This window comes from Mytilus trossulus, chromosome 5 (genome assembly GCF_036588685.1).
Source record: "Mytilus trossulus isolate FHL-02 chromosome 5, PNRI_Mtr1.1.1.hap1, whole genome shotgun sequence".
Taxonomy (NCBI): Eukaryota; Metazoa; Mollusca; class Bivalvia; order Mytilida; family Mytilidae; genus Mytilus; species Mytilus trossulus.
The window spans coordinates 75,980,390-75,994,542 of NC_086377.1; positions in this window are offsets into that span (position 1 = coordinate 75,980,390).

Below are 14,153 nucleotides of genomic sequence, written 5' to 3' on the forward strand. Positions count from 1 at the left end.
TGACCAACATATAATGACACAGATAAACAAATCAAATGAACTGGGACCCTAATCAACCGTTGACCAACATATAATGACACAGCTAAATAAATCAAATGAACCGGGACCCTAATCAACCGTTGACCAACATACAAATGTATAATGACACAGATAAACAAATCAAATGAACCGGGACCCTAATCAACCGTTGACCAACATATAATGACACAGCTAAACAAATCAAATGAACTGGGACCCTAATCAACTGTTGACCAACATATAATGACACAGATAAACAAATCAAATGAATCGGGACCCTAATCAACCGTTGACCAACATATAATGACACAGCTAAACAAATCAAATGAATCGGGACCCTAATCAACGGTTGACCCTCATATAATGACACAGCTAAACAAATCAAATGAACTGGGACCCTAATCAACTGTTGACCAACATACAAATGTATAATGACACAGCTAAACAAATCACATGAACCGGGACCCTAATCAACCGTTGACCAACATATAATGACACAGCTAAACAAATCAAATGAATCGGGACCCTAATCAACGGTTGACCCTCATATAATGACACAGCTAAAAAATTCAAATGAACTGGGACCCTAATCAACCGTTGACCAACATACAGATGTATAATGACACAGCTAAACAAATCAAATGAACCGGGACCCTAATCAACCGTTGACCAACATATAATGACACAGCTAAACAAATCAAATGAACCGGGACCCTAATCAACCGTTGACCAACATATAATGACACAGCTAAACAAATCAAATGAACCGGGACCCTAATCAACCGTTGACCAACATATAATGACACAGCTAAACAAATCAAATGAACCGGGAACCTAATCAACCGTTGACCAATATATAATGACACAGCTAAACAAATCAAATGAACCGGGACCCTAATCAACCGTTGACCAACATATAATGACACAGATAAACAAATCAAATGAACTGGGACCCTAATCAACCGTTGACCAATATATAATGACACAGATAAACAAATCAAATGAACTGGGACCCAAATCAACCGTTGACCAACATATAATGACACAGATAAACAAATCAAATGAACTGGGACCCTAATCAACCGTTGACCAACATATAATGACACAGCTAAATAAATCAAATGAACCGGGACCCTAATCAACCGTTGACCAACATACAAATGTATAATGACACAGATAAACAAATCAAATGAACCGGGACCCTAATCAACCGTTGACCAACATACAAATGTATACTGACACAGATAAACAAATCAAATGAACTGGGACCCTAATCAACCGTTGACCAACATATAATGACACAGCTAAACAAATCAAATGAACCGGGACCCTAATCAACCGTTGACCAATATATAATGACACAGCTAAACAAATCAAATGAACCGGGACCCTAATCAACCGTTGACCAACATATAATGACACAGATAAACAAATCAAATGAACTGGGACCCTAATTAACCGTTGACCAACATATACTGGCACAGATAAACAAATCAAATGAACTGGGACCCTAATCAACCGTTGACCAACATATAATGACACAGATAAACAAATCAAATGAACTGGGACCCTAATCAACCGTTGACCAACATATAATGACACAGATAAACAAATCAAATGAACTGGGACCCTAATCAACCGTTGACCAACATATAATGACACAGCTAAATAAATCAAATGAACCGGGACCCTAATCAACTGTTGACCAACATACAAATGTATAATGACACAGATAAACAAATCAAATGAACCGGGACCCTAATCAACCGTTGACCAACATATAATGACACAGCTAAACAAATCAAATGAACTGGGACCCTAATCAACTGTTGACCAACATATAATGACACAGATAAACAAATCAAATGAATCGGGACCCTAATCAACCGTTGACCAACATATAATGACACAGCTAAACAAATCAAATGAATCGGGACCCTAATCAACGGTTGACCCTCATATAATGACACAGCTAAACAAATCAAATGAACTGGGACCCTAATCAACTGTTGACCAACATACAAATGTATAATGACACAGCTAAACAAATCACATGAACCGGGACCCTAATCAACCGTTGACCAACATATAATGACACAGCTAAACAAATCAAATGAATCGGGACCCTAATCAACGGTTGACCCTCATATAATGACACAGCTAAAAAATTCAAATGAACTGGGACCCTAATCAACCGTTGACCAACATACAGATGTATAATGACACAGCTAAACAAATCAAATGAACCGGGACCCTAATCAACCGTTGACCAACATATAATGACACAGCTAAACAAATCAAATGAAACGGGACCCTAATCAACCGTTGACCAACATATAATGACACAGCTAAACAAATCAAATGAACCGGGACCCTAATCAACCGTTGACCAACATATAATGACACAGCTAAACAAATCAAATGAACCGGGACCCTAATCAACCGTTGACCAATATATAATGACACAGCTAAACAAATCAAATGAACCGGGACCCTAATCAACCGTTGACCAACATATAATGACACAGCTAAACAAATCAAATGAACTGGGACCCTAATCAACCGTTGACCAACATATAATGACACAGATAAACAAATCAAATGAACTGGGACCCAAATCAACCGTTGACCAACATATAATGACACAGCTAAACAAATCAAATGAACTGGGACCCTAATCAACTGTTGACCAACATATAATGACACAGATAAACAAATCAAATGAACCGGGACCCCAATCAACCGTTGACCAACATATAATGACACAGATAAACAAATCAAATGAACCGGGACCCTAATCAACCGTTGACCAACATATAATGACACAGCTAAACAAATCAAATGAACTGGGACCCTAATCAACCGTTGACCAACATATAATGACACAGCTAAACAAATCAAATGAACTGGGACCCTAATCAACTGTTGACCAACATACAAATGTATAATGACACAGCTAAACAAATCAAATGAACCAGGACCCTAATCAACCGTTGACCAACATATAATGACACAGCTAAACAAATCAAATGAACTGGGACCCTAATCAACTGTTGACCAACATACAAATGTATAATGACACAGCTAAACAAATCAAATGAACCGGGACCCTAATCAACCGTTGACCAACATATAATGACACAGCTAAACAAATCAAATGAACCAGGACCCTAATCAACCGTTGACCAACATATAATGACACAGCTAAACAAATCAAATGAACTGGGACCCTAATCAACTGTTGACCAACATATAATGACACAGCTAAACAAATCAAATGAACCGGGACCCTAATGAACCGTTGACCCACATATAATGACACAGATAAACAAATCAAATGAACCGGGACCCCAATCAACCGTTGACCAACATATAATGACACAGATAAACAAATCAAATGAACCGGGACCCTAGTCAACCGTTGACTGAACCACATATAATGACACAGATAAACAAATCAAATGAACCGGGACCCTAATCAACCGTTGACCAACATATAATGACACAGCTAAACAAATCACATGAACAGGGACCCTAATCAACTGTTGACCAACATATAATGACACAGATAAACAAATCAAATGAACCGGCACCCCAATCAACGGTTGACCCTCATATAATGACACAGCTAAACAAATCACATGAACCGGGACCCTAATCAACCGTTGGCCAACATACAAATGTATAATGACACAGATAACCAAATCAAATGAACTGGGACCCTAATCAACCGTTGACCAACATATAATGACACAGATAAACAAATCACATGAACCGGGACCCTAATCAACCGTTGACTAACATATAATGACACAGCTAAACAAATCACATGAACCGGGACCCTAATCAACCGTTGACCAACATATAATGACACAGCTAAACAAATCACATGAACCGGGACCCTAATCAACCGTTGACCAATATATAATGACACAGCTAAACAAATCAAATGAATCGGGACCCTAATCAACCGTTGACCAACATATAATGACACAGATAAACAAATCACATGAACCGGGACCCTAATCAACCGTTGACCAACATATAATGACACAGCTAAACAAATCACATGAACCGGGACCCTAATCAACCGTTGACCAATATATAATGACACAGCTTAACAAATCAAATGAACCGGGACCCTAATCAACCGTTGACCAACATACAAATGTATACTGACACAGATAAACAAATCAAATGAACTGGGACCCTAATCAACCGTTGACCAACATATAATGACACAGCTAAACAAAACAAATGAACCGGGACCCTAATCAACCGTTGACCAATATATAATGACACAGCTAAACAAATCAAATGAACCGGGACCCTAATCAACCGTTGACCAACATATAATGACACAGATAAACAAATCAAATGAACTGGGACCCTAATCAACCGTTGACCAACATATACTGGCACAGATAAACAAATCAAATGAACTGGGACCCTAATCAACCGTTGACCAACATATAATGACACAGATAAACAAATCAAATGAACTGGGACCCTAATCAACCGTTGACCAACATATAATGACACAGATAAACAAATCAAATGAACTGGGACCCTAATCAACCGTTGACCAACATATAATGACACAGCTAAATAAATCAAATGAACCGAGACCCTAATCAACCGTTGACCAACATACAAATGTATAATGACACAGATAAACAAATCAAATGAACCGGGACCCTAATCAACCGTTGACCAACATATAATGACACAGCTAAACAAATCAAATGAACTGGGACCCTAATCAACTGTTGACCAACATATAATGACACAGATAAACAAATCAAATGAATCGGGACCCTAATCAACCGTTGACCAACATATAATGACACAGCTAAACAAATCAAATGAATCGGGACCCTAATCAACGGTTGACCCTCATATAATGACACAGCTAAACAAATCAAATGAACTGGGACCCTAATCAACTGTTGACCAACATACAAATGTATAATGACACAGCTAAACAAATCACATGAACCGGGACCCTAATCAACCGTTGACCAACATATAATGACACAGCTAAACAAATCAAATGAATCGGGACCCTAATCAACGGTTGACCCTCATATAATGACACAGCTAAAAAATTCAAATGAACTGGGACCCTAATCAACCGTTGACCAACATACAAATGTATAATGACACAGCTAAAAAATTCAAATGAACCGGGACCCTAATCAACCGTTGACCAACATATAATGACACAGCTAAACAAATCAAATGAACCGGGACCCTAATCAACCGTTGACCAACATATAATGACACAGCTAAACAAATCAAATGAACCGGGACCCTAATCAACCGTTGACCAACATATAATGACACAGATAAACAAATCAAATGAACCGGGACCCCAATCAACCGTTGACCAACATATAATGACACAGCTAAACAAATCACATGAACCGGGACCCTAATCAACCGTTGACTAACATATAATGACACAGCTAAACAAATCAAATGAACCGGGACCCTAATCAACCGTTGACCAACATACAAATGTATAATGACACAGCTAAACAAATCAAATGAACCGGGACCCTAATCAACCGTTTATCAACATATAATGACACAGCTAAACAAATCAAATGAACCGGGACCCTAATCAACCGTTGACCAACATATAATGACACAGCTAAACAAATCAAATGAACCGGGACCCTAATCAACCGTTGACCAATATATAATGACACAGTTAAACAAATCAAATGAACCGGGACCCTAATCAACCGTTGACCAACATATAATGACACAGATAAACAAATCAAATGAACTGGGACCCTAATCAACCGTTGACCAACATATAATGACACAGATAAACAAATCAAATGAACTGGGACCCAAATCAACCGTTGACCAACATATAATGACACAGCTAAACAAATCAAATGAACTGGGACCCTAATCAACCGTTGACCAACATATAATGACACAGATAAACAAATCAAATGAACTGGGACCCAAATCAACCGTTTATCAACATATAATGACACAGCTAAACAAATCAAATGAACCGGGACCCTAATCAACCGTTGACCAACATATAATGACACAGCTAAACAAATCAAATGAACCAGGACCCTAATCAACCATTGACCAACATATAATGACATAGATAAACAAATCAAATGAACCGGGACCCTAATCAACCGTTGACCAACATACAAATGTATAATGACACAGATAAACAAATCAAATGAACTGGGACCCTAATCAACCGTTGACCAACATATAATGACACAGATAAACAAATCAAATGAACCAGGACCCTAATCAACCGTTGACTAACATATAATGACACAGCTAAACAAATCACATGAACCGGGACCCTAATCAACCGTTGACCAACATATAATGACACAGCTAAACAAATCAAATGAACCGGGACCCCAATCAACCGTTGACCAATATATAATGACACAGCTAAACAAATCACATGAACCGGGACCCTAATCAACCGTTGACCAACATATAATGACACAGATAAACAAATCAAATGAACTGGGACCCAAATCAACCGTTTATCAACATATAATGACACAGCTAAACAAATCAAATGAACCGGGACCCTAATCAACCGTTGACCAACATATAATGACACAGCTAAACAAATCAAATGAACCAGGACCCTAATCAACCATTGACCAACATATAATGACATAGATAAACAAATCAAATGAACCGGGACCCTAATCAACCGTTGACCAACATACAAATGTATAATGACACAGATAAACAAATCAAATGAACTGGGACCCTAATCAACCGTTGACCAACATATAATGACACAGATAAACAAATCAAATGAACCAGGACCCTAATCAACCGTTGACTAACATATAATGACACAGCTAAACAAATCACATGAACCGGGACCCTAATCAACCGTTGACCAACATATAATGACACAGCTAAACAAATCAAATGAACCGGGACCCCAATCAACCGTTGACCAATATATAATGACACAGCTAAACAAATCACATGAACCGGGACCCTAATCAACCGTTGACCAACATATAATGACACAGCTAAACAAATCAAATGAACCGGGACCCCAATCAACCGTTGACCAATATATAATGACACAGCTAAACAAATCACATGAACCGGGACCCTAATCAACCGTTGACTAACATATACTGACACAGATAAACAAATCAAATGAACCGGGACCCTAATCAACCGTTGACCAACATATAATGACACAGCTAAACAAATCACATGAACCGGGACCCTAATCAACCGTTGACCAACATATAATGACACAGCTAAACAAATCAAATGAACCGGGACCCCAATCAACCGTTGACCAATATATAATGACACAGCTAAACAAATCACATGAACCGGGACCCTAATCAACCGTTGACTAACATATACTGACACAGATAAACAAATCAAATGAACCGGGACCCTAATCAACCGTTGACCAACATATAATGACACAGATAAACAAATCAAATGAACCGGGACCCTAATCAACCGTTGACCAATATATACTGACACAGATAAACAAATCAAATGAACCGGGACCCTAATCAACCGTTGACCAACATATAATGACACAGCTAAACAAATCACATGAACCGGGACCCTAATCAACCGTTGACCAATATATAATGACACAGCTAAACAAATCAAATGAACCGGGACCCCAATCAACCGTTGACCAAAATATAATGACACAGCTAAACAAATCACATGAACCGGGACCCTAATCAACCGTTGACCAACATATAATGACACAGCTAAACAAATCAAATGAACCGGGACCCTAATCAATCGTTGACCAACATATAATGACACAGCTAAACAAATCAAATGAACTGGGACCCTAATCAACCGTTGACCAACATATAATGACACAGCTAAACAAATCAAATGAACCGGGACCCTAATCAACCGTTGACTAACATATACTGACACAGCTAAACAAATCAAGTGAACTGGGACCCTAATCAACCGTTGACCAACATATAATGACACAGCTAAACAAATCAAATGAACCGGGACCCTAATCAACCGTTGACTAACATATACTGACACAGCTAAACAAATCAAGTGAACTGGGACCCTAATCAACCGTTGACCAACATATAATGACACAGATAAACAAATCACATGAACTGGGACCCTAATCAACCGTTGACCAACATATAATGACACAGCTAAACAAATCACATGAACCGGGACCCTAATCAACCGTTGACCAACATACAAATGTATAATGACACAGATAAACAAATCAAATGAACCGGGACCCTAATCAACCGTTGACCAACATATAATGACACAGCTAAACAAATCAAATGAACCGGGACCCTAATCAACCGTTGACCAATATATAATGACACAGCTAAACAAATCAAATGAACCGGGACCCCAATCAACCGTTGACCAACATATAATGACACAGCTAAACAAATCACATGAACCGGGACCCTAATCAACCGTTGACCAACATATAATGACACAGATAAACAAATCACATGAACCGGGACCCTAATCAACCGTTGACTAACATATAATGACACAGATAAACAAATCAAATGAACCGGGACCCTAATCAACTGTTGACCAACATATAATGACACAGATAAACAAATCAAATGAACAGGGACCCTAATCAACTGTTGACCAACATATAATGACACAGATAAACAAATCAAATGAACCGGGACCCTAATGAACCGTTGACCCACATATAATGACACAGATAAACAAATCAAATGAACCGGGACCCCAATCAACCGTTGACCAACATATAATGACACAGATAAACAAATCAAATGAACCGGGACCCTAGTCAACCGTTGACTGAACCACATATAATGACACAGATAAACAAATCAAATGAACCGGGACCCTAATCAACCGTTGACCAACATATAATGACACAGCTAAACAAATCACATGAACAGGGACCCTAATCAACTGTTGACCAACATATAATGACACAGATAAACAAATCAAATGAACCGGCACCCCAATTAACGGTTGACCCTCATATAATGACACAGCTAAACAAATCACATGAACCGGGACCCTAATCAACCGCAAAGTGGAAACCGCAAAGTGGAAAGGGATTAATATAAGTTGCAAAACTTGTTTCCCAATCCACTATAAATAAATATGTTTAAACTAAACTAAATCAACCGTTGACCAACATACAAATGTATAATGACACAGATAAACAAATCAAATGAACTGGGACCCTAATCAACCGTTGACCAACATATAATGACACAGATAAACAAATCACATGAACCGGGACCCTAATCAACCGTTGACTAACATATAATGACACAGCTAAACAAATCACATGAACCGGGACCCTAATCAACCGTTGACCAACATATAATGACACAGCTAAACAAATCACATGAACCGGGACCCTAATCAACCGTTGACCAATATATAATGACACAGCTAAACAAATCAAATGAATCGGGACCCTAATCAACCGTTGACCAACATATAATGACACAGATAAACAAATCACATGAACCGGGACCCTAATCAACCGTTGACCAACATATAATGACACAGCTAAACAAATCACATGAAGCGGGACCCTAATCAACCGTTGACCACTATATAATGACACAGCTAAACAAATCAAATGAACCGGGACCCTAATCAACCGTTGACCAACATACAAATGTATACTGACACAGATAAACAAATCAAATGAACTGGGACCCTAATCAACCGTTGACCAACATATAATGACACAGCTAAACAAATCAAATGAACCGGGACCCTAATCAACCGTTGACCAATATATAATGACACAGCTAAACAAATCAAATGAACCGGGACCCTAATCAACCGTTGACCAACATATAATGACACAGATAAACAAATCAAATGAACTGGGATCCTAATCAACCGTTGACCAACATATACTGGCACAGATAAACAAATCAAATGAACTGGGACCCTAATCAACCGTTGACCAACATATAATGACACAGATAAACAAATCAAATGAACTGGGACCCTAATCAACCGTTGACCAACATATAATGACACAGATAAACAAATCAAATGAACTCAGACCCTAATCAACCGTTGACCAACATATAATGACACAGCTAAATAAATCAAATGAACCGGGACCCTAATCAACCGTTGACCAACATACAAATGTATAATGACACAGATAAACAAATCAAATGAACCGGGACCCTAATCAACCGTTGACCAACATATAATGACACAGCTAAACAAATCAAATGAACTGGGACCCTAATCAACTGTTGACCAACATATAATGACACAGATAAACAAATCAAATGAATCGGGACCCTAATCAACCGTTGACCAACATATAATGACACAGCTAAACAAATCAAATGAATCGGGACCCTAATCAACGGTTGACCCTCATATAATGACACAGCTATACAAATCAAATGAACTGGGACCCTAATCAACTGTTGACCAACATACAAATGTATAATGACACAGCTAAACAAATCACATGAACCGGGACCCTAATCAACCGTTGACCAACATATAATGACACAGCTAAACAAATCAAATGAATCGGGACCCTAATCAACGGTTGACCCTCATATAATGACACAGCTAAAAAATTCAAATGAACTGGGACCCTAATCAACCGTTGACCAACATACAAATGTATAATGACACAGCTAAACAAATCAAATGAACCGGGACCCTAATCAACCGTTGACCAACATATAATGACACAGATAAACAAATCAAATAAACCGGGACCCTAATCAACCGTTGACCAACATATAATGACACAGATAAACAAATCAAATGAGCCGGGACCCTAATCAACCGTTGACCAACATATAATGACACAGATAAACAAATCTAATGAACCGGGACCCTAATCAACCGTTGACCAATATATAATGACACAGCTAAACAAATCAAATGAACCGGGACCCTAGTCAACCGTTGACTAACATATACTGACACAGATAAACAAATCAAATGAACCAGGACCCTAATCAACCGTTGACTAACATATACTGACACAGATAAACAAATCACATGAACCAGGACCCTAATCAACCGTTGACCAACATATAATGACACAGATAAACAAATCAAATGAGCCAGGACCCTAATCAACCGTTGACCAACATATAATGACACAGATAAACAAATCAAATGAACCGGGACCCTAATCAACCGTTGACCAACATATAATGAAACAAATAAAACATTAAAAAACTTTACAGTTATTTGACCAGGTCTCAACACGGGCAAGTAAATTCTAAGGTCTCTATAAAAACAGTAAAAAACAATGTCACAAAACTAGGATACTTTCCATGTCACAAAAATATGTAACTTCACCCTGTCACAGAAATATGTAACTTTACGCTGTCACAAAAATATGTAACTTTACCCTGACACAGAAATATGTAACTTTACCCTGTCACAGAAATATGTAACTTTACCCTGTCACAGAAACATGTAACTTTACGCTGTCACAGAAATATGTAACTTTACCCTGACACAGAAATATGTAACTTTACCCTGACATAGAAATATGTAACTTTACCCTGTCACAGAAATATGTAACTTTACCCTGACACAGAAATATGTAACTTTACCCTGTCACAGAAATATGTAACTTTACGCTGTCACAGAAATATGTAACTTTACCCTGACACAGAAATATGTAACGTTACCCTGACATAGAAATATGTAACTTTATCCTGTCGCAGAAATATGTAACTTTACCCTGACACAGAAATATGTAACTTTACCCTGTCACAGAAATATGTAACTTTACCCTGTCACAGAAATATGTAACTTTACCCTGACACAGAAATATGTAACTTTACCCTGACACAGAAATATGTAACTTTACCCTGACACAGAAATGTGTAACTTTACACTGTCACAGAAATATGTAACTTTACCCTGACACAGAAATATGTAACTTTACCCTGACACAGAAATGTGTAACTTTACCCTGACACAGAAATGTGTAAAATTTCCCTGTCACAAAAATATGTAACTTTACCCTGTCACAGAAATGTGTAACTTTACCCTGACACAGAAATGTGTAACTTTACCCTGACATAGAAATATTTAACATTACCCTGACACAGAAATATGTAACTTTACCCTGACACAGAAATGTGTAACTTTACCCTGTCACAGAAATATGTAACTTTACCCTGTCACAAAAATATGTAACTTTACCCTGACATAGAAATATGTAACTTTACGCTGTCACAGAAATATGTAACTTTACCCTGTCACAGAAATTTCTAACTTTACCCTGTCACAGAAATATGTATCTTTACCCTGTCACAGAAATATGTAACTTAACCCTGACACAGAAATATATATTTTTACCCTGACACAGAAATATGTAACTTTACACTATCACAGAAATATGTAACTTTACCCTGTCACAGAAATATGTAACTTTACCTTGTCACAAAAATATGTAACTTTACCCTGTCACAGAAATTTGTAACTTTACCCTGATACAGAAATGTGTAACTTTACCCTGTCACAGAAATGTGTAACTTTACCCTGACACAGAAATGTGTAACTTTACCCTGACACAGAAATATGTAACTTTACCCTGACACAGAAATATGTAACTTTACCCTGACACAGAAATATGTAACTTTACCCCGACACATAAATATGTAACTTTACCCTGTCACAGAAATATGTAACTTTACCCTGACACAGAAATATGTAACGTTACCCTGACATAGATATATGTAACTTTATCCTGTCGCAGAAATATGTAACTTTACCCTGACACAGAAATATGTAACTTTACCCTGTCACAGAAATATGTAACTTTACCCTGTCACAGAAATATGTAACTTTACCCTGACACAGAAATATGTAACTTTACCCTGACACAGAAATATGTAACTTTACCCTGTCACAGAAATATGTAACTTTACCCTGACACAGAAATGTGTAACTTTACCCTGACACAGAAATGTGTAAAATTTCCCTGTCACAAAAATATGTAACTTTACCCTGTCACAGAAATGTGTAACTTTACCCTGACACAGAAATGTGTAACTTTACCCTGACATAGAAATATTTAACATTACCCTGACACAGAAATATGTAACTTTACCCTGACACAGAAATGTGTAACTTTACCCTGTCACAGAAATATGTAACTTTACCCTGTCACAAAAATATGTAACTTTACCCTGACATAGAAATATGTAACTTTACGCTGTCACAGAAATATGTAACTTTACCCTGTCACAGAAATTTGTAACTTTACCCTGTCACAGAAATATGTATCTTTACCCTGTCACAGAAATATGTAACTTAACCCTGACACAGAAATATGTATTTTTACCCTGACACAGAAATATGTAACTTTACACTATCACAGAAATATGTAACTTTACCCTGTCACAGAAATATGTAACTTTACCTTGTCACAAAAATATGTAACTTTACCCTGTCACAGAAATTTGTAACTTTACCCTGACACAGAAATGTGTAACTTTACCCTGTCACAGAAATGTGTAACTTTACCCTGACACAGAAATGTGTAACTTTACCCTGACACAGAAATATGTAACTTTACCCTGACACAGAAATATGTAACTTTACCCTGACACAGAAATATGTAACTTTACCCCGACACATAAATATGTAACTTTACCCTGACACAGAAATATGTAACTTTACCCTGACACAGAAATATGTAACTTTACCCTGACACAGAAATATGTAACTTTACCCCGACACAGAAATATGTAACTTTACTCTGACACAGAAATGTGTAACTTTACTCTGACACAGAAATATGTAACTTTACCCTGACACAGAAATATGTAACTTTACCCTGACAAAGAAATATGTAACTTTACCCTGACACAAAAATATGTAACTTTACCCTGACACAGAAATATGTAACTTTACGCTATCACTGACATATGTAGCATCCGTTACGGTAAGATAAACTGTAAATTTACCATGTTACAGAAATATGCAACTTTCCGCTGTCACTGACATCATTTTGTAAATGCACCTTGTCACAAACATAGGCAGCTACTCTGTAAAAAAACTGTAAATTTGCCCGGTCACAGAAATATGTAACTAATTAAATGTACTCCGTC